This window comes from Palaemon carinicauda, chromosome 7 (assembly GCF_036898095.1).
Source record: "Palaemon carinicauda isolate YSFRI2023 chromosome 7, ASM3689809v2, whole genome shotgun sequence".
NCBI classification, from domain to species: Eukaryota; Metazoa; Arthropoda; class Malacostraca; order Decapoda; family Palaemonidae; genus Palaemon; species Palaemon carinicauda.
Genome location: NC_090731.1, coordinates 153,688,219 through 153,713,460, shown reverse-complemented (window position 1 = coordinate 153,713,460; position 25,242 = coordinate 153,688,219). Strand labels below are relative to the sequence as shown.

The window sequence follows — 25,242 nt, the reverse complement described above, 5'->3', positions numbered from 1 at the left end:
TTACAGTAATTACCAAATTGGTGAACTCAGTTACAGTAATAACCAAATGGGTGAACTTCCCTGGTTACAGTAATTACCAAATGGGTGAACTTGGCTAGTTACAGTAATGACCAAATAGGTGAACTTGGCTAGTTACAGTAATTACCAAATAGGTGAACTCAGTTACAGTAATGACCAAATGGCTGAACTTGGCTAGTTACAGTAATTATGAAGTAGGTGAACCCAGTTACTGTAATTACCAAATGGCTGAACTTGGCTAGTTACAGTAATTACCAAATAGGTGAACTCAGTTACAGTACAGTAATTATCAAATGGGTGAACTTTGCTAGTTAGGCTACAGTAATTACCAAATAGATGTACTTGGCTTGTCACAGTAATTACGAAACAGGTGAACTTTGCTTGTTACAGTAATTACCAAATAGGTGAACTTAGCTAGTTACATTAATTACCTAATAGAGAAACTTAGCTAGTTACATTAATTACCAAATAGGTGAACTTAACTATTTACCCTAATTACCAAATAGGTGAGCTTAGCTAGTTACAATAATTACCAATTAGGAGAAACTTAGCTGATGTGAAAATTTCTTGCTTGTGCTAAGTTAACATATCTAAAGGTGTATTGTGTACTGTATATTGTCAGACAAACCTCTTGGAGCCTTTGTATATCAGCGGCCAGTTCCTCATGCATTAATTAAAAATGAACTTAAACTAACCTAAACTTTCCCCCTAACCTAACCTACAAGCCGTGTCCTTACCTACTTACCTAATGTGGGGGCTAACGCCCCCCCTGCGACCCCCCTTACACTGCCGTATTCTAAGTTAGCCATAATAATACATACAGGTGGCCGCTATTATACATACACCCCAAATTCGCTAAACCTACCTTGACACTTATACACTGTTTTTTGTCCCCACAATTTGAGAAATACAAAGTGGAAAGAAGTACCATTTATGGGGTACGCAGAGAAGTACTGCTTGCTCTCTGTTTGCGACTTGTTAGTGCACTGTACATTCATAATAGTTTTTGACGTAGGAATAATCTATTTTTGGGCTCAAGCCATGTCGTCCCAATAGAAGTTCTTTCCGGCAGCTTCCTACTGTATAATATTTCTGCGAGTGATATTACAAGAGAATTACTGTCAGGTATCACGGGATTCTAACCCCCGGAACGACTATCCTGAGATATCCTGTATAATCAGGGACGTATCCGTAGATAACCATAGATATCTGCACCCCAAACAGACAACCCAGTCTAGGAATCTAAGGAGAAGGATGGGTGAGGAGCGTTACATATCCTCTCCCTTCATAGTACTGTTCATCTCTGATGAACTCATTCCTTTTGCTTAATATCTATGCAATGTTTGGCCAAAAATTAGCTATATCGAGGTAAAATGGTACTTCGTGTTTACGCATTGGTTAAGTATGGACAGGCATTGACACTCGCACAGTGTTCACTCTTGGTTCATGCAAGTGGCAAGCTTTATGCACATTGAATAGCTTTACAGGCCCCAGTGCTAGGCTATATAGCCCATATTCATAAAACCATAAAATACAAATTGTACAGGAGCCCATGATTTCTGTGATTACATATTTTGAGCTAGTTTTTAATTTGTGTAGTTTGTAGAACGGCGGACACCCTTGCTAACTACTACTAGAGGTGAATGAAAGCTCACAGAGAGTATGTTGGTACCTTCCATGCAGTATTGACGTGCCGTCGTAAATAAGATTATGTGGCAGTACCTTGGTTAGGACATACAGTATCGCTTCGATTTAATAAAATAGCATTAAACTTTATTTGTTTATGTCTTAGCCGACCCATGTAAGTCAATGTACAAACTTTCCTGTCATCTTTTACAATTTGGATCAGCTAGTTTTGAGATGCTGAAATAAAATTTTTGTACATTTTGTATGTTTCTAACAAATTTGACATTCATTTTGTGTGAAAATTAGTAGTTTCAGGGATAAAGAACCCCTTTGGAGAACAACAGAATTGAAAGGCCACCTAACCTCCCCTGGGGTGCTTGGTCCTGATAATTTTATTAGTTTGTGACCCTCCCCTCTTCCATACCCTGACCTATGAAGTTTTATCACATTGAAAACCTTCAGTAAACCACCTATTCATTTATACAATGCCTATTATCCTTATCTTATGCAAAATATGAAGTTGCAGATGGTGTATTGGTTGCTACTTTAGTGTGAGGTCTACCGCCATATGTAGCCTACCCACGTGAAACCCGAGGTCTACCGCGTGACCTGTCGCTCCCGCTCTCCCTGCTCATATAAAAGAATACAGTTAGGTTAGGTTAGTATTAAACAGCGGTAGCCATCATCGTTAGTGCTCACGGGAGGTGGACCTCACGCTAAAGTGCTAACGGGAGGTAGATCTCACACTAAAGTGCGGTAGACCTTGCGCTAAAGTAGCACCGTGTATGCCATCTCTTCTTTAGGAATCACAAAATACTAAAGACATTACTGTAAAACTCACTGATACATATTGTAGAACTAAATAACATTACTGTACTTTAAGCTGGTTGGCTCAAAAGAAATAATCACTCATATCGCTAATTCAGTTAAATTTGTGCAACATTTAGACTACCCAAATAAAAGCAGTTAACAGAGCACGAATAAAACGTCCACGTTAAACAAGTCATCACTATCAAATAAAGTAGGTTTTCTTGAATTACGCACAAATGTTGGAATCGTTGTTGATTGGATGAGCTTAAAACAGAATGACCAATCGGGTTTCAGCATTATCCCCATACCCACAACTCGATATGGAAAATCAAAATATTGTACAGTGCATTGTTGGAAAATACTGTTCAATGTCTACTTGGCGCCAATTGAGTGGTGTATATTGGAGGATAAATATAATCGCTAGCCTTTTTTATCGGAGGGCAGTCGCAGCTCTACGACTTCACGCCTGGAGGTTATCCAGCATCCCCTCACTCGGAGAAGGTTTTCGCGACCAGTGACGAAACATATTGTCTGGATGCCTCAAGAGGTCTATCGCAGTCTATCAGGTGAAGTGGGTAATCTTTTGTGATTGGTGTTGTAGAAGGAGTGTATCTCTTCTCAAGCCACTGTACCCATGATATCCGAGTTATTGCTGTATCTCTGAGAGGAAAAACTGCTCAGTCTCAGTTGTGAAAGGCTTAAACCAGGTCTTCAGATTGGAAAAAGTTGACATTTCCTCTTTGGCAGAATTACTTATGGTCATACGGAGCTTTGAGTTATCTTGCCCTCGGTCGGAAGTGAAGCCCCCTTTTTGGAACGTAGTTAAAGTTTTACGTTCCCTGAACCGTATGAACCGTGGAGTCAAGCATCAGACTGTGACTTGACTCATAAAATGGTCTTTCTCCTTTCCTTGGCTGCTGCAAAAAGGGTCAGGAAGTTGCATGGTCTCTTCTACGACAATGTCCATTCAAAGGGTAGGGGCCAGGGTACACTGTTTCGTCCCTGAGTTTATTGCTAAGGAACAAGTATGGCTGTAGTGGACTCTAGGTTCAGGCCCTTCCAGATTGCAAGTCTAAATGAGGTAACCGATGATACTGATTAACTACTACTGTACCGTACTATGCCCTGTGAGAGCGCTAAGGCGCTATCTCAAGTGTACCAAAAGGAGCTTGCCCACATCTGATTAACTGCTACTATGTCCTGTTAGAGCGCTAAGGCACTATTTCAAGCATACCAAAGGAGCTCGCCCACATAAACATCTGCTCGTAAGCACGGTCAGGGTTAAAAGGAAGATAACCAAAAACATGATTTCCTCCTGGATTAGGTAGGTCATTGACCCTACCCTCAGTCTTTCCCCCTAGTCACCAGAGAAGACAACCCTGAGTTCACGATGACCGGGGCACAGTGGCATCAGCACGTCTCTGGTGTTCAGAAGGAACTTTTCTGTGGCCCAGGTGTTACAGGCGGGTGTGTGAAAGTGTTAAAACAACCTTCACCGCCCACTACCTGCAAGACGTGACCCATAGGTCCCTAGATATATTCTCTTTATGTCCTGTGGTGGCTGCTCAGCAAGTGGTCTAGCTGCTTTATTATCAATTTAGTATTATTACTAGCTAAGCTACGACCCTAGTTGGAAAAGCTGGGTGCAATAAGCCTAAGGGCTCCAACAGGGAGAAATAGCCTAGTGAGGAAAGGAAATAGGAAATAAATAATTACAAGAGAAGTAGTGAACAATTAACATGAAATGTTTTTAAGAACAGTAACATTAAAATAGATTTTTCATAAATAAACTACAAAAACTTTAAATACACAAAAGGAAGAAAACAAAGATAGAATACAGTAGTGTGTCCAAGTGTACCCTCAAGCAAGAGAACTCTACCCCAAGACAGTGGAAGACCAATATGCAGAGGCTATGGCTCTACCCAAGACTAGAGAACGATGGTTTGAGATTGTCCTTCTCATAGAAAAGCTGTTTACCTTAGCTAAAGAGTCATTTCTACCCTTACAAAGATGAACGTAGCCACTGAACAATTACAGTGCAGTAGTTAACCCCTTGAGTGAAGAAAAATTGCTTTGTAATCTCAGTTTTTGTCAGTTGTATGAGGAGAGGAGAATGGGGAAAGAATAGGCCAGACTATTTGGTGTATATGTAGGCAAAGGAAACATGAGCCATAACCTGAGAGATGTATCCAATGTAGTACTTTCCGGCCAGTCAGTGAATCTTCCCCAATATTTTATGCTGTGCAGTATACATCAAGCTAGAAGTTAAGACAAAAATTGTCTTTTTGACCAGACCCTTTCTTTAGTGTTCTTCCTCAACATTAAGAAATGTGCTAACTTAATTTAAAACTCAGTTTGCTTCTTCTTGTCATGGTGGGATTAATATCTGTTCTACTGATCACAAGAGATGCCAGGATGATTTTGAGGATTATTTTGTCCAGTGGCTATGAGATTGGTATAATTTTTTTATATTAAGTTCTTAGAATTCTCAAGGTAAGTCCTCTTCTGATTTTAAAGCTAGATATTGTAGGTGGAAAATGGTAACACCTGCCTTCATTGTTCTCTTGACAAAATTTCTCCTGTACCCGAAATAGCTGTTGTTTGCGTGCTCCCATCAATTAGTGCACACTCACCTACACATGCATAAGCTCACTCACCTGTTCGCATGTACTCTCCAGCTAGAGAACACTCTCAGAGAGGAATCAACTATTCTTGCGCACTCTTCATTGAGAGCACTCTCCTGCAAGGGGGTCCTTTGACTGGCCAGACAGTACTACATTGGATCCTTCTCTCTGGTTACAGTTCACTTTTCCTTTGCCTACAAATACACCAAATAGTCTGGCCTGTTCTCTACAGATTCTCCTATGTCCTCATACACCTGACTACATTGAGATACCCAAATAATTCCTCTTCTCCCAAGGGGTTAACTACTGTACTGTAATTGTTCAGTGGCCACTTTCCTTTTGGTAAGGGTAGAAGAGACTCTTTAGCTATGTTAAGCAGCTATTTTAGGAGGACACTCCAAAATCCCAGAAAATAAATCCGCCTTCTTGAAGGTGCTGGCTCTCATAAGATAGATTAATGTCTTAGGAGAGGCAACGAGAACTCCAGTAAAAGGGGGTAAGACCATAGATCATCTGTTCGGAGCCTCATAAGGCTCGAGGCTCTATCTCGGCGTCAATGACCTTAGATGTCAGGATGCCAGAAAACTTTCAATCAATCAATCAATCAATCAAGGCTCTATTTGAAATTCTTATCAGAACTGGCCAGAAAGGCAGTAGACAGTATGGACATCTTGTCACATTTAGGGCTCTGTTGGAGTAATTCTCTTAGAGACAGCCGATCATACGGGATTTTAACCCTGACATTAAAGAACAAGGTTTTGTATTAGTGTATAAGCAAATTAGAAATTTTAAAAGTGTAATTTATAGTTTTGCTAATTATACCATCCTTAGTCTATTTGGCAATTCCTAGGTGAAGGTCAAAGTGGCTACTCAAGTGTGCTGGCAGGGGTTGGGCCTTCTACACCACAGACACTTAAAAATTCTAGCAGCATGCAAAACCGAGATGCTTGGAATCAGTCACGAAATAACCAAAACTGAATAACTAGCATTCCTCTTATCCCAGATTCTTAGAATCAGTCTCAAAATAACTAAGTTCCAGCTTTACTGAAATCATATTCATATTAAAAGGCTCATGTATGTATGCTGTACAGTAGTTAAGAAAAACTAAAATTACTCATAAAATGTGATTTTCCTCTTAGGATAGGTCATGATAGACCTAAAAAATATTCTTTTAGCTGCCATACACATTCTTTTAGTATTGCATATTCTCACATGTTTAACGTCGCCACATCTGCACCTTCTTGCACCAAAGCATTCAATGTTATAGCTTTTTTTACCAATACGGATTCATCTCTTGTTAATAATAATTGTACTTGTGTATTTCCTTACGTCTGTGACTTCCCTTGCAACTGCTATTTTGCATGTGCCTAATTCTTCTCTTTATTCTTAGTATCCTTATTCTGATCATTTGCATCTATCGGTGCATTCTGTACCTTGACTGTTCCTAGTGCTTTTTCTTCTCTTTCTACCTGCACCTACCCTTGAGATTTCTTCTATATTTGCACCTGCCATTACTCCTCTTTGTTAGTTTCCTCTTTCTTTCTGTTATTTTCATGCACCCTGTGACTTCTGTCCTTACGCCTACTGCTGCTGCCTTTCATTCTCTTTCTGCTCAAGAAGTATATTAGAATCACCCAACACCTTTCTTTGCTTGTTCAACCTGATTTACACGAACTTCCCTTCATTGCCCTTTTGGTACGACTCTTTAGTTGTTCTAGAAGATGATCTAGTGCTACCTAACACAAATATCTCCCAATTTTATGTCAGCCCCTGTGACACCGGACAAAGAAAATAAAGATGTAACTAGTCTACTAAATGTTTTTACAGTTCGATTCATAGAGGTGAAGAAACGGGGGCAGCCTAAAAGACTACTTTATGCATAAAGACAAGTATGAAAATCTCAGCTTTGTACCTGACTTTTGTGTAGCAGAGCAATAATTAATAAATTTTTGTGTTCTCTTGCTTGAGGGTACACTCTGGCACACTTTTCTATGTAATTTCTCTTCCTCTTGTTTTGTTGAAGATTTATATTTTATATAAGGAAATATTTTTGTTGGTGTTATCACTATTCTTAAAATATTTTATTTTTTCCTTGTTTCCTTTCGTCACTGGGATATTTTTCCACGTTGGGGCCCCTGGGGTTATAGCATCCTGATTTTCTGACTAGGGCTGTAGCTTAGCAAGTAATAATAATAATGATAATAGTTTGTCATAGTTATTTTAAATGCCTTATGGAATTGTGTGATGTCTTATTTATGGAACCCAATTCTGTTTTACAGATGCCAGCAATGGTTCATGAAGACTTTTCTTCTATGTTACTCCTCATGAAATAGAGCTGCTGCTCTTCTTTTTTTAGTCTTGAGGAAAGTGAAAACAACATAAGTTCCCATGGAAGGCGTTTTGGTGTTAATTTTTACCAGTGCAGGTAAGACATGTGCACCCCCCTCTCTCTCTCTCTCTCTCTCTCTCTCTCTCTCTCCTCTCTCTCTCACTCATCTCTCTCTCTCTCTCTCTCTCTCTCTCTCATATTTCACCATCCTTATGTATCAATCGATATTTAGATATTTTTAAATCGGTATAAAGTTTTAACTACAGTATATGAAATATGAAGCTAGTGTAAAATACTCAATAATAGTTTTTATTACTGTATTAGTAATTAGTATTCTTAAAGGTAAATATTTTCATTTTCTATTTCACAAATAATTCAACCAGAATATAAAATTATAATAGTCAACTGTCTTGTTCATTGCCATGTCATTAGGGATTGTTTATTTTTTTTTTTTTTCTGTTTCATAAATAAAGGAGCTTAAAGATGTTCAAGAGAAATATCTTGGTGCTACTTAGCGTGAGGTCTACCACCCTTTAACACTTTAGCGTGAGGTCTACCACCCTTTAACACTTTAGCGTGAGGTCTACCACCCTTTAACACTTTAGCGTGAGGTCTACCACCCTTTAACACTTTAGCGTGAGGTCTACCACCCTTTAACACTTTAGCGTGAGGTCTACCACTCTTTAACACTTTAGCGTGAGGTCTACCTAACGATGACGGCTACCGCTGTTTAACCCCTCCCTCATCGACATCACACATTTCCATACATTTATTTTAATGATAAACAATTAATTTAAACATATCCTTGGTAAGACTGAAATAGATGAGGAAGAAAGGTAAAACTAAAGATGTTATAAATTTTAGGTTAGGTCAGGTCTGTTTCTTCTGTCAGAATGACTCTTCTATAGAATTCCTTCTGAAACATTTTGAAGTACCCTCAATCGATGTTAACTATTTCAGGCCGATTTTGATTCTGATTTTGGAGATCCATTTTTTTTTTTCTTTTGTATGAGCGCGGAGAGCGGTAGCGACAGGTCACCCCGGTAGACTCAGGTTTCACGCGGGTAGGCTACATATGGCGGTAGACCTCACACTAAAGTAGCACCAATAATGGATTTTGAGCGAAACGAAAAATCTACTTATGGGGGGAGATGGCCATGTCATCCTGATGGAAGGTTCCTAATAGGTAGCTTTCTAAGGGATATTTGCTACAGTGATATTCCCCGAGAATTAACCGTTAGGTCTCCAGAATTCTAACTCCTGGCGCGAATATCCTTAAAATTTCGCTTGAGGATATCGCATAATATCAGGGGACGTACTGTACATCTTGATACGACACATAGCAATCTTCACCCTGTATAGCGTTTTCGCTTCGAGGGGGAAAGTGGCAAAAATAGAAGGGGTGCCGTTATCAAGGTACCCTTCCTCCCGTACTACTATTGAGTATCTAGATGGCGCCTATTCCTTGTAGCGTTGAGCATGGTGCTACTGATATAGTAATTTCGGGAGGGATCCTGCCAAGGCGTTTTTCTATAGAAAAGGAGGTTGGGTCCATCAGGACGTCATGGCCATCTCACCCAAAAATAGATTTTTCGCTTCGCTCAAAATCCGTTTTTTGCGCTCGAGCCATGTCGTCCTGGTGGAAGATTACCAGAGAATTACTAGAAAGTACTGTATCTGTGGATTTTATAAGTGCCTCAACCTTGGGACAAATTTTCCTATGGTTATCCAGACCATTGAGGCATATGACGTTACCGTTATACGTCATTACTGCTAATCATAGACAATGTTAATGCTTCCTGCCCCCTGCAGGGAAGAGTCATACTAGGAAAGGAGTCTCAAGGTTTGCATATAATGTATGAACGATCTTAGCATCAACTATATACAAGAGTCTCACGATTTGTATATTGTGTTGAGCTATAGTCTCAGATAGTTATACGAAAGTTTCATTGTTCGTATGACATATTGGAACATAGCATCACTAGATAATGTTTGCATCTTGTGTAGGAACAAAGTTTCAGCTATATATATTGTTCAGATAAAAAATATATGCAGTTTTACTTAGGATATGAAAACTCTGGCCTATATTTTTATTATAATCAATTGTAGGGTGAAATAAGACGCAAATACACATTGATATTTGTTTATTTGCAATAAACGACCAACATAGGTTAACATGTAAACATGAATGTTAATACTGTATATGTAATGAGAAAAATACCAATCAATCATAATACAGAAATTTTTGTTTTTACCTGAAAGGGAAAATATTATTAGTGCCACATATAAATTTGAAAATTCTATAAATTTTCTAATATGAATTTCTGTAATGTTGATTATATCAACACTGTGTAAGTACACACGGCACGAGTGTTATCTGTAAATTTCTCCACCTGAAATAATTTGAACAGTCCTTAGTGTCACCATAGTGACACTCACTTCACAAGTACAGTATTGCGCTGGGAGGTGTCAACACCTTCACCCGAAAAAATTTAAAGTCCCAATCAATTCACTGTTCATCGCAGCGCTAGACGACAGGTTTTAGTACACTACCTGCCGCCACCACGTAATGCTTTAGCTCATGCACTTGCTTTGCATAATGCTTGTAGAACACTCTGGATGACTTCCATCCAATGTATGAGCAAAGACGCTCAAAGTCCATATACTGAAAAAAGTTCAGTGATGAAGCCATTTTCCTTGGATCATGACCTGCGGGTGTACTGTCAGAATCCGCTCTGCGGATAAAGTAGGTGATCTTTGCCCTCAGTTGTTTTAGGGATAAGTTTGATCCTGAAGTTTCTCCTTTAAAGGGCTGTCATCCCCTGAAGTCTGAAGCTCTTCAAAGATAGACATTTAGACACTCCACTGGACACAGCGAGACATCTTCCTTCAGAGGGCCCCATCTTCTGGTGGGTAGCTCGTTCTTAGCGAGAAAAGTTGGATCAGGAAAAAGATTAAGTTCTCCCACTTCTGTGAACTAAATATGGCCCTCATCTCTGGATAGGGCCACTATTTCACTAACTCTAGCCCCCGAGGCTATAGCAAACAGGAAAATGACTTTTTGAGTCAAGTCCTTCAGAGAGCAATCTTCATTGTTCACTGATGAAGCATAGTGTAGGACCTTGTCTAAGGACCATGAAATGGGCTTCGGAGGGGCTGCAGGCCTAAGTCTAGCACATGCTTTAGGGATCTTGTTAAAGATTTGATTCGACAGGTCTACTTGGAAGGCGTATAGTAGAGGTCTAGTCAGCCGACTTACAAGTAGTTATTGTGTTGGCTGCCAGACCTTGTCTATGAAGGTGGATAAAGAAGGACAAACAGAAGTCCACTGAGATTTCTTTTGGTCCTTTTGCTTTGACGAAAGCAACCCACTTTTTCCAAGACGATTCATATTGTCTTCTAGTTGACTTAGACTTGTATTCTTCTAAGAAGTCTATATTGCCTTTAGAGATCCCAAATCTTTTCTCTACCGCTAATGAGAGAAAATCATGAGATGAAGGTTGTGGGTTCTCTGTGATGAAGCAAAGACAGTCGACTTCTAGACCTGCTGAGACAGTGCTGGGTCCGGAAGAGGGACCAGCCTCAGCTTCAGTTCCAATACTAACGGGAACCAGTTGCTCTTTGGCCACTTGGGAGCCACTAGCGCTGCCGTTCCCCGAAAGGATCTCAGCTTGTTGAGGACCTTCATTAAAAGATTGGTCGGAGGGAACAGGTAAATCCGGTTCCATCTGTTCCAGTCGAGGGACATGGCGTCCGTCGCTTACGCTAGAGGGTCCTCGTATGGGGCCACATAACGAGATAGCTTCTTGTTGTCACTCGTCGCGAAGAGGTCGATCTGCAAGATGAAGGAGAATGAGTCTGCGTCTAGGGACCATTCTGACTCTATCGGCGTGAGCCTGGATAGAGCGTCCGCCGTCACATTGCGGAACCCTTGAAGGTGAACTGCTGACAAATGCCATCTCTTCTTTTCCGCCAGGCGGAAGATGGCCAAAATCACTTGGTTGATTTGGGGCGATCTCGACCCTTGACGATTCAGACATCTCATTATCACCGCGCTGTCTAGGACCAGCCTGACGTGGGCTGATCTGCGAGGGGATAGTTCCCTCAGCGTCAAAAGGACTGCCATGGCCTCCAAAATGTTGATGTGGAAGGTCTTGAAAAGAGAAGACTATGTCCCTTGGACTTTCCGTTGATGGGAGTGACCTCCCCATCCTTTCTTCGAGGCATCCGTGTGGATGGTGACTGATGGAGGAGGTGGTTGCAAGGGCACAGTCCTCTTTAGGTTCTTGGCCTTCGACCATGGCTTGAGATGTGATCGTAGTAGGGTCGGTATCGATCTTCTTAGATCTCTTCGAGCGTTTGATGCGTATCTTCTCCAGACTCCTGACGCATCTTTTATTTGTGCTCTTAGCTCTGGGTCTGTCACTGATGCAAACTGGAGAGAGCTCAGTACTCTTTCCTGTTGGCGTTTTGAGATCCTGTCTGATTTCAGTAGTCTCTTGACAGATCCTGCAATCTCTCTCCTCTTCCTTGGGGGAATGGAGAGATGGTGTGACTTTAAGTTCCAATGGATTCCGAGCCATTGAAACTCCTGAGCTGAAGATAGTCGAGACTTCTTGACGTTGATCTTGAATCCCAGATGTTCCAGGAACTGGATCACTTTCTTGGATGCTTGCATACAAGCCATCCTGGATGCTGCCCACACCAGCCAGTCGTCCAGGTACGCTACTACCTGGACGCCTTCTTGGCGTAGTTGTTGAACGACTGCTTATGCAAGTTTGGTGAAAATCCTTGGGGCTATGTTTAGTCCGAAGGGCATGGCTCTGAAGACGTACTTTTTCTTCCGTAGCCTGAATCCCAGGTAGGAGGAGAGAAGGTTGTTGACTGGAATATGCCAGTAAGTATCTGCCAGGTCTATAGAGACCGTGTACGCCCCTTTTGGTAACAGGGTCCTTATGTGTTGAAGGGTTAACATCCTGAACTTGTTGTTCTGTATGAACTTGTTGAGTGGCGACAAGTCCAGAATGACTCTGAGAGTGTCCGAGTCCTTCTTTGGAACACAAAACAGCCTTCCTTGGAATTTGATGGACTTTGCCCTCTTTATTACCCGCTTGCTCAATAGTTCCAGGGTATATTCTTCCAGAACGGGGATGGAGTGTCGAAAGAATTGAGGAAATGATGGTGGAGCCTTGCTCCAGCTCCATCCAAGTCCGTTCTTGATTAGGCTGTGGGCCCAAGGATCGAAGGTCCAACGATCCTGAAATTGTTGGAGTCTCCCTCCTACCCGAAGCAACTCATTGCTTCTGTTTTCCGGACGATTTACCTCCCTGACCGCGTCCTCCCTTACCACCTTTACTTCTTGATGGGTATCTAGAGGAGCCCCGCTTAGACCCTCTACCTTTGGGACGAAAGGTAGTGGTCTGCCTCTCAAATGCAGGGTTAAACGCTGGTGACTGGGCAACCAGCTGCTGAGGCACCATCTGGTAAGTCGTTGGTGGTTGAGCCACCATCTGGGGCATCGCGGTCATGGGAACTATGGGAAGTTGTTGTTGTTGTTGTCTGGCAGGCCGAGAGGGTAACCTAGGTCTTTTCGTCTTCTTCTTAGGCTGGAGACACTCATCTGGAGAAGACTTCCTCTTGGTTGACATGCCCCACTTCTGGAGAAGGTTTCTATTCTCCGTGGTGGCCTTGTCAACTACTGCCTTGACCGCTTCACTCGGGAGGAGGTCCTTACCCAGATATTGGAAGCTATCAGCTTCCTGGGTTCGTGCTTTACTGCTGCAGAAGCAAACACGAACTCCCTACAAGCTCTTCTGGCTTTGATAAAACCATACAGGTCCTTGACCAAAGTAGCCATGTGCATCTTGGCCATGACCATGTTCATATCCGGGGTTTTGTTTATGCCTGCCGTCATCTCTAGACAGTTCTGCAGGGATAGAGATGCAGCTAGTCTTTCCTTCGTCTCTTGCTTCTTACGCAAGAGAAAGTCAGACAGCTTAGGGAGATTCTCGTTGAACTGACGTCCAGCGATATCTGCCTCCAACTTCCCAACTGAAAAGGTAAGGTCTCCTTATCTTCCATAGACAGGGCTAAAGATAAAGGTTTACACTCGTTGAGTGTAGGGCAAGGTTTGCCTGCCTCTATAGCCTTGACCACAGCTTTAAAAGCCTTTAAAGTAAAGGGGAAGGCTATTGAAGCTGGAGCATGAAAGGTGGGATGCTTCTTGCTGAGGGCTGACACCTTAGAGTTAGTGTAGCCCACCTGCTTCAGGCTACTTGACAAAAGAGCCTGTGCCTTATCATGGTCAAACACTGACTTCCTTGGGTTCCGTCACTTCCTTCGATGCTGGTTCCAGCTTCAGACGGATGAAGCAGTCTGGGTAGGAGCTAAAGCTTGGCCAGAACTGGACATCTCTGAAATAAAGAGCTTGCTGTTAGTAATTGGCATGTACTCTGCATACCTCCAGGGATTAGTTTCAGTGCAGGTTGGGAGATTTTGAACCCTGAGTCTCTTGTGAGACCCATGGGAGGCAGAGAGTTGAGCAATTTGTCTTTCCAACTTCGCCTCCCTTTCTTCGCCTTGTTTGCGAAGACTCTCCATTAGCACCGTGAGATTGGCCAGTGCTTGTCTCGTGTCATCTGATGGAGGGGCAGAAGATGTAGAAAGTAACGGCTCTTGGGCCGGTACGGACGGAAGGGACTCCGATTCAACATCATCATCTTCTTCAGGAGTCAGGGTAGACTCCTCCTCGTGACCTTCCGCCAGAAGGTCCTTCTCAGTGTCCGAAGACACTTCAGATATCCTCTCCTCTTGATGGATGTCCATGCCTTGCAATGCGTCGGTGACGTCCGTCTCTACGGCAATCTGGACGCAAGGGATCTCAGGTCATGGCTGGGGTACGACAGCTTCCGTACCTGCTTCAGGGAACAGCAAGAAGAGCATCTGTTCGTTCGGAAGGTACGGTTCTGTGGCATTCTTCTGAAAGCCGCGCATCCATCTGCGCAGCTTCTCTCGTGCTGCTTCCCTTGACTCCTTTGACTTGGGGTCATCAAACACCTTGGTAACCAGGGCCTTGCATATGCTGCAGTCCTGGGGGTCCCAATACCGCAGAGGTCCCTTAGAAGTGGTGCAGGGGGCATGAGCTCTGCACTCAACGTGGCCACAGAAGTCTTTGCTCCTGACATTGCAGAAGACGACTTGGCACTTCAGTTGGTCCTCCTGTAAAGATAGGAAATTTAAATGAGTATGCAGTAGTTTATCTCATCTGATAAACAATTATATAAAATATTACTAATAATATTTTAACCATTATAGCTTAGGATAGACAAGCTAGAAAGGAACTAGGAAAGACACATACTTGTGTTTCCTGTCCAGTCAATTGCTGTGACCTCCCCCAAAATTAAAACCTAGAGTCTTCCTATTCAGGAAACCCGAGGAAGGGTCTAACCCCCTAGGGGCAAGAAGCGTAACTTAACACTAACCTTTCCCAAGGTTTTAATAATGCAGGGTAAATTGTTAACTAGAAAGAAATCTTTCTTCCAATATATGACTGGTCTCAACAATAGGCTGTGCAAGGATACACAGGGTATGTTGGAAAATAACTACTGTATAATATATACTATAGTTTTCTGTCTGCAGTATGATCTATACTGCAAATATACTGGCTACTGTATAACCTATATTGTAGTTTACCTGGCATGTTGCCGACTAGGCTATCCCTGGCGGAAGAGTCCAGCCGGCGAGGGGATAGTACCTGGCGGCATAAGCCCGGCCGGCATGTTGCTGGTCGGGTTAATACCTGACCGCACCAGCCCAGCTGGCTTACGCCGACTGGGTTAATACCTGGTGGAACTAGCTGACAGAGAGAGAGAAAGCATGGAGTGAAGAGCTACCTTATTAAGTGGTTGTTAACAATTATTAAGGGTGTAAGTACATAATCTTACTGTCTTCCTCCAGAATGAGAGTTCAAGTGGAAGAGGAGAATGAATCATTCAAGCTTCCATCCAACCACAGAACCATTGCCGGTCACTGCCGGCTCCGGTTATGGATGGCAGTCCAAGAGAGGACTGAAGAACACTCGATAGAACAAGGGTTTCCCACCGGCAGCCGTCACAGCCAACACAACCTTCCCGGAGCCATGCGTCCATAAGGGAAGACCGAGTGACTAAACAACTACTTAAGAAGGAGCCCGGCCGGCCCTGCAACCTACCCGGCAAGCGGTGAAATTGTAGGACGATGGCCACAGAAGTGAGAAGGCTAGGCCATCGTTAAAGGACAGAGGGGGCCAGGGAAAAGGGTCCTTTATAAAGTGTGGAAGAAGGGGGCAAGGTTGCCGCCCTTCCCACACAAGGGAGAAACTCTGTTTTGATATTGGCGCCATCCTAGGCGGCAGAAGAATATCTATTCTTCAGCCTAGGGTCTACCGAACAGTGTTAGGAAGAGGCGGCAGATTGCCGCCTCCTCTCAACAGGAGGGAAACATCGTTTCAGTGTCGGCGCCATCCTAGGCAGCAGAAGAATGTCTATTCTTCAGCCTAGGGTCTACCAACATAGGACTAGTCTTCTAGACCGCAGGGAGAAGGTGGCGGCATCATACAACCACTTCAAGTGCGGCCTAGGTAGGCATAGCCTCCTATGCCGGCAGCTGAAGCCGGCAAGGGAGTGACTACTCACCCTGCTGCTCTGCCACCAGCAAAAGACTGAATACTCTGAGGTTCTGTTGAACAAACCAGAGCCGGCTACTCACGGGCAAGGGTAGGAGACAGAAAACCTTAGCCCAGTCAAGCCGGAGTGACTACTCTGGCAGGACCAAGATAGGGTTGTCGCCTAAGGCGGCACTCAGAGGGACGAGGGATTACCCTTAAATCTCCACAGGAGACGAGTATCGAATTATATAGTAATTCTAGCAGATATCTATCTCCTTATGAATTGATAAAACGATACACGAGGGTAAACCGGGAACATGTATGAAAGTACAGTATACTAAAGCGCCTAGGCTAGGTAGCCTAGCGCCAAGTGAGATTCGGTTACCTAATACGCCGAAACTCTTAATGTATACGATCGATGAGGAAGAGAAAATATATGCAATATGAATATCTTTACAAGTATAATGTGCCTAAATAGCTACATATTATAATGCTATTACAACTAGGAAAGTCGTTCCACATCATGCATGAAGTAAACTGAAGTGCGTAGGCTATGAAGCCTAGCGCGGAGCGAGGTTTGGTTTCCTAAATCGCCGAAACTCTAACGAATACAATCGACATAATATAAAGAACTTCCTAGTAATAACTTCATGAATAGCTTCCAAAATAATCATGCTATTACAACTGGGAAAGTCATTTTTTTTTTTAAAGTTGCAAGGAAGAGACTGGGACACTTAATGTAATAAAAAGTATAAAAGTTTTATTTATTGGGTATAACACTCCTATGTTCCATCATGTGCTCACAGCCGTACATGTGGCTATTGCCTTCGCAAGTGTTGACGTGGGTAAACGCTTTGCTACCTTAGTTTTACTAAGTCCTTCTTTGGTCATATTCTAGACACACACCTATCCCGGTTGACTTTTTACTTAATCTGTGCATGTGTTCTAGATTGTTTTAGTGTAATGGGTACAAGATATTATGATATATCTATGAAGTATTTAAAGCTAAGGTTTCTTCAGTTGGCAAAGAAAAGTAACTAGGTTTATTCCTACATGATTAAAAACCTTCGTTCTTTACATAGGAGAAATGATTCAATGCAAGCTGGTTTAGCCATAAAAACTTTAGGTGAAGTATCACCAACCCTCCACTACTGCAGTTAGCGGTGGTTAGCCTGGCCCGCCCGCTCATCCACTTGCCGAACGACAGCACTTTTGATTTGGCCACAGTTCAGTGAAGACATCCCTTGGCCTCGGCAAAGTGAGTAGGTGAACTGCAGGGCTTCTTGTATGTCACTAATTATTCAGAGATTGAAGGCCTCCTTCACCTTTGTTTTAGAGTTCGTAGCGAAGACCCAGGAGCCTGCCATTCACGACTGCAGGTTCATGTCCTCTATCTCTATCTCATCAAAAGAAGTAACCAGAGATCAGGAGTATTTGCTTCTCCTGTGAGAGCATCAACCGAAGGAACAGAGGGAACTTGCCAAGCACACATGCATGAAGTCAAAGGGATTGGTTCAACATTAGTCTTTAAGAAAAACTAGCCAGTGCTGCAAATTTTTAAGCTTGGAGTTTAGAAATGTTAGATGACCACCACTGTCCACTAACCTTCAGGACTATACTTACAGGTTCTTGGATACTTTTAGTTTAGCTGAAGTGGTAGCTGCTCAGCGGAATGTGTAGTGAACCTAGCCTCCTCATGGGACAAGAAGAATCTTGTTTAATGTTTGGCCCTTTTCCCTCTTTTCTTTCCTCTCGGGGTGCATCAGTTGTGCCGTTACTAGTTTGGATGCAACTTTTTTATATGCAAACCCATTTCTTTAAATGACCATACATTTCAGACACCATATCCTTTGATAGGTATAGTTTCTTCCATGACTCCCATTCAAGTTTTGGTAGAAACCTAGCCTTATCGCCTGTGACAATCTCTTTCCCAGGTTGTTAGCAAGTTGGCAATAGTCATCACTATGGCTCATTTTACAGGTCCAAATGCTTTGACATTCAGGGATTTAAACCAGTCAGTTTGGTCATAGGAATTTCCTCTCTCCTAAGGATGAGTCTTTATGAAAGAATGAGGGTTTTTATTCAAGTAAGAACTAATCAAATCAAATAATAAATAACTATGCAAACCTGATTGCTTTGAGTTACATATCCCACCTCAACTGCTGCCCAAATCATAGGTGGCTTCTCAAGGGACTATTAAGTGGGCTTGGTTTGCCCACACCTGGCAGTAACTACCACCGCCTCGTTATAAATTGTATCAGCAGAGTTTCATCTTTGCTGATTCCTACTTTTGTTAAAAGATTCAGCTTTGAATAGTTAGGAAAAATACAAATTACTGTATACATTACTTGACAATTTTGTGATTTTTTATGCATACTACACCATCCTTTCATATGACAAGATTAGGAATGTAGTGACCTTAACCATGGCTTATAAGCTAAAAATAGGTGTCATCAGTCATTCCTCTATTTCACAAATACATTACATCTAGTGTGAATAAAATTTCCGTTTGGTATTTCCCTTTGCAATAAGTGTTCTGGTGTCATTCCTTATTTAATTAATTGTAATCTTCTGGCAAAGGGTTGGTATGGGATTAGGAGTGTACAGTATGTGTATTGCTTCAGCGATACTCTTGGAATGCTTGTTTAGATAGCTATTCCTCATCATCATAAACAGTTTTACATCGGTTCTTCCCTTTACGCAGTTAGACGGTAGAAAATATAACTCTATTTTCTTCTATCCTGTACTTTCTTCCTGAATTCCCTTCAGAGCTAAGTCTCCATCCTAAACCTTTTTTAACTATTTCCTCTGCCTTCCGACCATTTCCATATTTATTGTTATTATTTTTATTTTTTCAATATTAAACTTAGCCGGTGATCATATAGCTGCAACTCTGTTGCTCGACAGAAAAACCTACGGTCAAAATACGCCAGCGATCGCTATGCAGGTGGGGGTGTACATCAACAGCGCCATCTGTCGAGCAGGTACTTAGTACTCCAAGTAAACAAAGACCCAAATTTTCTCTCTGTCGGGCTACTGGCAAGACCTACTAATACGCTGTTACTAACTGGATTTGTTTTCACAACTATTTGGTGAAGTACACTATTCTAGTTTTGAGCTTTCGCTATGCAGGGGTTTTATCTTCATCTCAAAACTTGAACTCGTTTTTGGATAGATTTAATTATGGTGACAAAGAGAGTATGGACTCTCTTTCACTTTTAAATGGCCGACCCTTCCCTTAGACGGAAGTGTGTTTAGGTTTTTAGTAATTTTGCTTAACACGTTATAGATCTATATATTTTATATCTCCGCCTTTATTAGGCCTCTTCGATTAACTTTCCATTTATTATAAACATATAAAAATAAATTTTTCAATATTAAACTTACCCGATGATCATATAGCTGCATCCCTGCTGCCCGACAGAAAAAACCTACGGGCGGAATACGCCAGCGATCGCTATACAGGTGGGGGTGTACATTAACAGCGCCATCTGTCAAGTAGGTACTCAAGTACTCGATGTCAACAAAGAACCAATTTTCCCTCTGTCGTGCCACTGGCAAGACCTACTAAATACGCCGTCCCTAACTGGATTTGTTTTCACAACGATTTGGTGAAGTACACTATTCCAGTTTTGAGCTTTCGCTATGCAGGGGTTTTATCTTCATTTCAAAACTTGAACTCGTTTTGGATAGATTTAATTATGGTGACGAAGAGAGTATGGACTCTCTTTCACTTTTAAATGGCCGACCCTTCCCTTAGACGGAAGTGTTGGTGACGAAGAGAGTATGGACTCTCTTTCACTTTTAAATGGCCGACCCTTCCCTTAGACGGAAGGGTGTTTAGGTTTTTGGTAATTTTGCTTATAGATCTATTTATTTTATATCTCTCCGCCTTTAATAGGCCTCTTCGATTAACTTTCCATTTATTATAAACTTATAAAAATTAATTTTTATGTTTGTTTATATGCGACCTTTCCTAATAGTAGGCGGTCCTTACTTGGAACCGAAGTTAATTAACATTGAGCCCGTCATATCGTATTTAACCTTTTAAGAATTTAATACTTTTTTAATTTTAATGTTTTATGAAAGAATTTCTTTGATAGTCTCGTACTGTTTTCAAAGATGAACTAACGTTTAGTTTTTTAGTCTCCGCAGTTGTTGACGTTCAGAACGTTCAACATGCGCTCTATCGTTACGATAGAGAGAGAGTGTATCACGGTTTCACGTTGCAGTAAGAATAAACCGATTCTAGCGTTTCGTTCATTCTTTCTTAGCTTAAATGGTTTAAATTCTAAATAAAGGAACTTTTTATTTGGGAAATCTTTCAGTTTTTTCCTTTAGCAAGTAACATGTTTTAACGATATATAATTGGGCTCTTCTCTCAGGTGCTAAGTCAAGAGAGAAGAGAGAGAGAGATAGAGACGGAGGGAGAGAGAGGAGAATAAACGTTTCGTTCAAGCGGGTAACGTTGTTCTCGTTTTTTACTCTTCTCCCTAGTCGCTGTAGGGGAAGAAGGTAAAACGTTTCTAGAGTTTTATTCTTGTTCCCAGGCTTTATGCGGTGAGAGATTTTAAACGTAGTTTATTTGATCTGTAAGTTTACTTGTGAACGAAGGTTCTGGAGTGGGAGGTGAGACCTTCCGGACTCACCAGTGGTAGCTTATACACCCCCCCCTGGAACCCCCCCAAGCGGCGGCGCGAGCCCTAAACCACGCCCCCTTGAGCGGAGTTACCAGAGACGAGCGGGTTGACTCGGCAATGGAAGTCACATTTTTGAAGTTGTAATAGAACAAAAAATAACACAGAAGTGGTTGAGCTTACCTTGGTAGTGCAAGTTATGAAGGAATTACTGTGAAGGTGCAAATTGTTGGACATAAAGGTCTTTTTACTAGTAAATTCAATCTTCTTGTGCTCTCTTGGTTGATATGAATATTGAAAGATTCCAGTTAGTTTGTTTTCTGTGGAATAATAGTGATTGTATGTGTGTGTTCTTGTATATAGCCTACTCTGTTGAATTATGAAGTTGTTAGAATATTCCCTCCTAAGTACTGTACATGGTCTCCTCGGCTCACGGGGGAAGGGTTGGAGGGTGACCCAGACTTTGAGTCCGGAAGGTCTCACCTCCCACTCCAGAACCTTCGTTCACAAGTAAACTTACAGTTCTGGAGAGGGAGGTCTCAACCTTCCGGACTCACCAGTGGTAGCTAGGCAGATGCTTCAGGGGGCTTGAAGATGAAGTCCAGCGACCTCAGCATCGAAAGCTCCCTGTAAGCCGAGGAGAGCATAGTAAGAGCTGAAGACAGAGTCGCTTCTCCAATTCATTCTGGACATGATTTCTTGTATCGATACTCCATTGTATAGCAGTCTTGATGAAGCTTGCCCCCTTATAGAGTGAAAATTTGTTGACTGTTTAGTTGCATTTGGGTCGGCTCTGAAAATGCACTCCCTAAAAAGTTGTCTCATTTTTTGTAGAGACATTATCTTGAAGTGTTCATCTAGCCATATGTGGTCTTTTTCAATATTAAACTTACCCGATAATCATGTAGCTGTCAACTCTGTTGCCCGACAGAATTCTATGGAGGGATACGCCAGCTATCACAATACTAGAAGGGGGTGTTCTTACCAGCGCCACCTGTGGCCAGGTACTCAAGTACTTCTTGTTGACACCTCCTCAATTATTCCTCTGTCGTGCTTCTGACAAGACGTTCTGGGATACGCTTATGTTCTTGGAGTATTTTCACGACTTTGGTGAAGTATTTCTCTTTGATTTCGGCTGTCGCTTTACTGGAAACTTCTTTTTTAGCTTAGTTAGCTTTTGGAATTAATTTGATTATTTTTGGTGACGAAGAGAGTATGAACTCTCGTTCACCTTTCAATGGCCGACCCTTCCCTTAGACGACAGTGTTGGTGTCTAAGAGAGTATAGACTCTCTTTCTTAATTTTGCTTAACAAAAGTTATAGATTTATTTTATATCTCTCCGCCTCTTATAGGCCTCTTCGATTAACTTCCTTTTATTATAAACTTATTAAAATTAATTTTTATATTTGTTTATTTTCGACCTTCCTAATAGTAGGCGGTCTTTTCTTGGTACCGAAGTTAATTATCGTGAGCCCGTCATTTCGGTTTTACCTGTTAACATATTATGCTATTTTAAGGTCTTTGAAAGAATTTCTTTGATAGTCTCGTACTTTTTCAAAGTTGAACTAACGTTTTGTTTGTCTCGGCAGTTGTTGACGTTCAGAACGTTTCAACTTGCACTCTATCGTTACGATAGAGAAAGAATGTTCACGGTTTCACATTGCAGTAAAGAGTAACCGTTTCTAGCGTTTTGTTCATTCTTTCTTAACTTAATGGTTTTGATCCTATTAAGGAACTTTTCTTTTTGGGAAATATTTCAGTTTTTTCCTTTAACAATAATATGTTTTAACGATATATATGATTGGGCTCTTCTCTCAGGTTCTAAGTCAAGAGAGAGAGAGAGAGAGAGAGAGAGAGAGAGATAGAGACGGAGGGAGAAAGAGGATAAACGTTTCCCTCAAGCCTGCCAGGCGTACGAGTAACGTCGTTATCGTTTTGCTCTTATCCCTAGTCTCTTTAGGGGAAGAAACTAAACGTTTCTAGAGTGATCTAGTGTTTAGTCTCTTTCCAGCCACTGAATTTTCTTTCATTAGATTTTTCTGTTACATTGTAATTCTGTTTTCGCAATTACTAACTTTTGAGAAGGATAGAATTGCGTGTTTCAGGTACAAACCACTTAAAGTTTCGAGTTCAGTGAAATAAGTGCAAACAGAAATCAAAGTGATAAGTGATTAGTGCAAAGTATGTCAGTGTTATGCGTGAGGGTACTTTTGTGCGCGCCAGTCGTCCTCCCAGTCCGGGACCTCTTGCAAGCTCCCAAGCCCAGGGGAGAAGCAATGTCGAAGGGCATAAGGGTTCGGCAGGCCTTGATCGGCGCACAGAAGTATCCTCGGTGGTTGTGGGCGTGTCTTACAGAGACCGTCACTCCCACCCGCAGACGATTGAGCCCTTATTTTGCTCGTCTGCAGAAGAGATTTAGAGGAGAAAATAAAGGCAGAGTTACGCTAGTCTCAGGTCTCAAGACCTCTTAAACGTAAAGTCCAGACCTATGCCAGACGTACGAAGTAAAGTTCAACAACCCGGATGCAGTCATTGGGTTAGCTCTGTCTCTCCTCAGTCATCAGTTTGTCGGGCTGAGAGTGCGCCTACACTCCCCCCCCCCTATGCTCGCTCCGCCTGATCGCAGTACCACCTGCCAGGCGTACGATGTTGTGGACTCTACTACAGTCCATGCAAGCACAGCTTTCGGACCTGATGCGTGAGTGTCGTGCCGAGAGTGTTACACCTCCTCCTCCTCCTGCACCGGTGGTGCACCAACCGCCTGCACCCGTTCAGCCTGTGCTGCACCCGCCTGCACCGGTGGTGCACCAACCGGCTGCACCCGTTCAGCCTGTGCTGCACCCGCCTGCACTCGCTGCACCCTGTCGCAGCTCCATCTGCCAGGCGTACGATGTTGTAGACTCTACTACAGTCCATGCAAGCACAGCTTTCGGACCTGTTGTGTGAGTGTCGGGCTGAGAGTGTTGCACCTCCCCTGCACCCGTTCAGCCTGTGCTCAACCCGCCTGCACTCGCTGCACCCAGTCGCAGCACCATCTGCCAGGCGTACGATGTTGTAGACTCTACTACAGTCCATGCAAGCACAGCTTTCGGACCTGTTGTGTGAGTGTCGGGCTGAGAGTGTTGCACCTCCCCTGCACCCTTTCAGCCTGTGCTCAACCCGCCTGTACTCGCTGCACCCAGTCGCAGCACCATCTGCCAGGCGTACGATGTTGAACCTCTTTCTGTGTTCGCTGTTCCCAGTGTTGTTCAGCCTCAGCCTTCTTTAAGGCAACCTTCGGTTTGGGATCAGGAGGATTACCCCACTCTTCCTCCTCCTCCCCTGGCTGCTCCACCGGTGGTGCAACTCTCGGTGGAGGTACAACTGCTGCACCGAGCGCAACCCGTGCACCCTGATTCTGCACCTTCCACTGTTGTTGTTCCAGCTCGTTCTGACTCTGCTGTTCAGCATACCTTACCTCCATTTTCTAACCATGGCAAAAATATGAATCATGAGTTATGAATGTAAGGTAAACATTATGTTGATTTTTAAACCCCATGCAAGCATGCATAAAGCACTCTAGCACTGGTCATGGAATTTCTGAGAAATGTTAAACGCCATGCACACGCTCTGCTTTCCTTACAGCAGGCTCTGCTTACAGCAGGCTCTGCTTACTACATGCTCAGCATTCAGCATGCTCTGCATTCAGCATGCTCTGCATACAACATGCTCTGCTTACAGCATGCTCTGCTTTCAGCATGCTATGCATACAACATGCTCTACATACAGCATGCTCTGCATACAGCATACTCTGCATTCATCATGCTCTGCATACCTTACCGCATGCTTCTCAACATATCTTGGGTTGTTGCCAACTCACTAGACTGTCAAGCAGTTTCATAACGTTGCCTTCTAGTCTGCTGCTTTTGCACCAGTGAACCCTCACTCAGAGAACTTAGCTTTTCTAGGATAAGGTCCCTGTAGATGAGAAAGTTCTTTTCTCCCTCCTTCTGATATTCCCTTGAGGACTCTGTCATTTGGAGGGAGCCTTTAGCTGCATAACCTCTTATGGACTTTTATTTAAGCATAACATGCTTACAGGGAAGGTAATGGTTCCACTTCAGCCGCTAATCCCGTCTGTTACCACACCTGCTCCCATAGACCTTGAGCTGTGTTGCATGACATGCAGTCCAAGCTTAGTCTTTGTTAGAGGATTTTTGTTTACGGAGTCAATGTGTCACGGGGAAGACGTTCAACAACCAACAGAAGGGACTTGTTGTGACGCAGTGCGGCAACCTCAGCAACCCGTTAAGGAGTTGTCTGTACGACCCAGATAGTCTAGACAGATTCGGGTTGTCACTGTACTTCCTCGCTTGCCCATGATTGTCAGTTTACAGACTGTGCAGCAGTATCATGATCTTGTGTCCGGCTCCGTCAGACGACTGGCTTTTAAGAGCTCCCACAAGTCGTCGCTGTCTGGAGATTTTCAAATGGACTATGGATCTGACCAAGGAACTGGGCCTCCTGGTCAATTTTGAGGAGTCTCAGCTCGTTCCATCCCAGACCATTGTTTC

At 42.7% G+C, this 25,242-nt stretch overlaps 1 protein-coding gene across 3 annotated transcripts in view; it reads left to right on the top strand.

Annotated features, from left to right (window-relative positions):
- The window catches only part of LOC137644074 (zinc finger protein ZFP2-like), a 46,366-nt gene that overhangs the window by 528 nt on the left and 20,596 nt on the right, over nucleotides 1–25,242 (top strand). For 2 of the 3 annotated variants that reach the window (XM_068376987.1, XM_068376988.1), the window contains exon 2: nucleotides 7,358–7,503. The exons of the other annotated variant lie outside the window; for it this stretch is intronic. The gene's annotated coding sequence lies outside the window, so the exon portion shown is untranslated. The remainder of the gene's footprint in view (nucleotides 1–7,357; nucleotides 7,504–25,242) is intronic. 3 annotated transcript variants of the gene reach the window in all.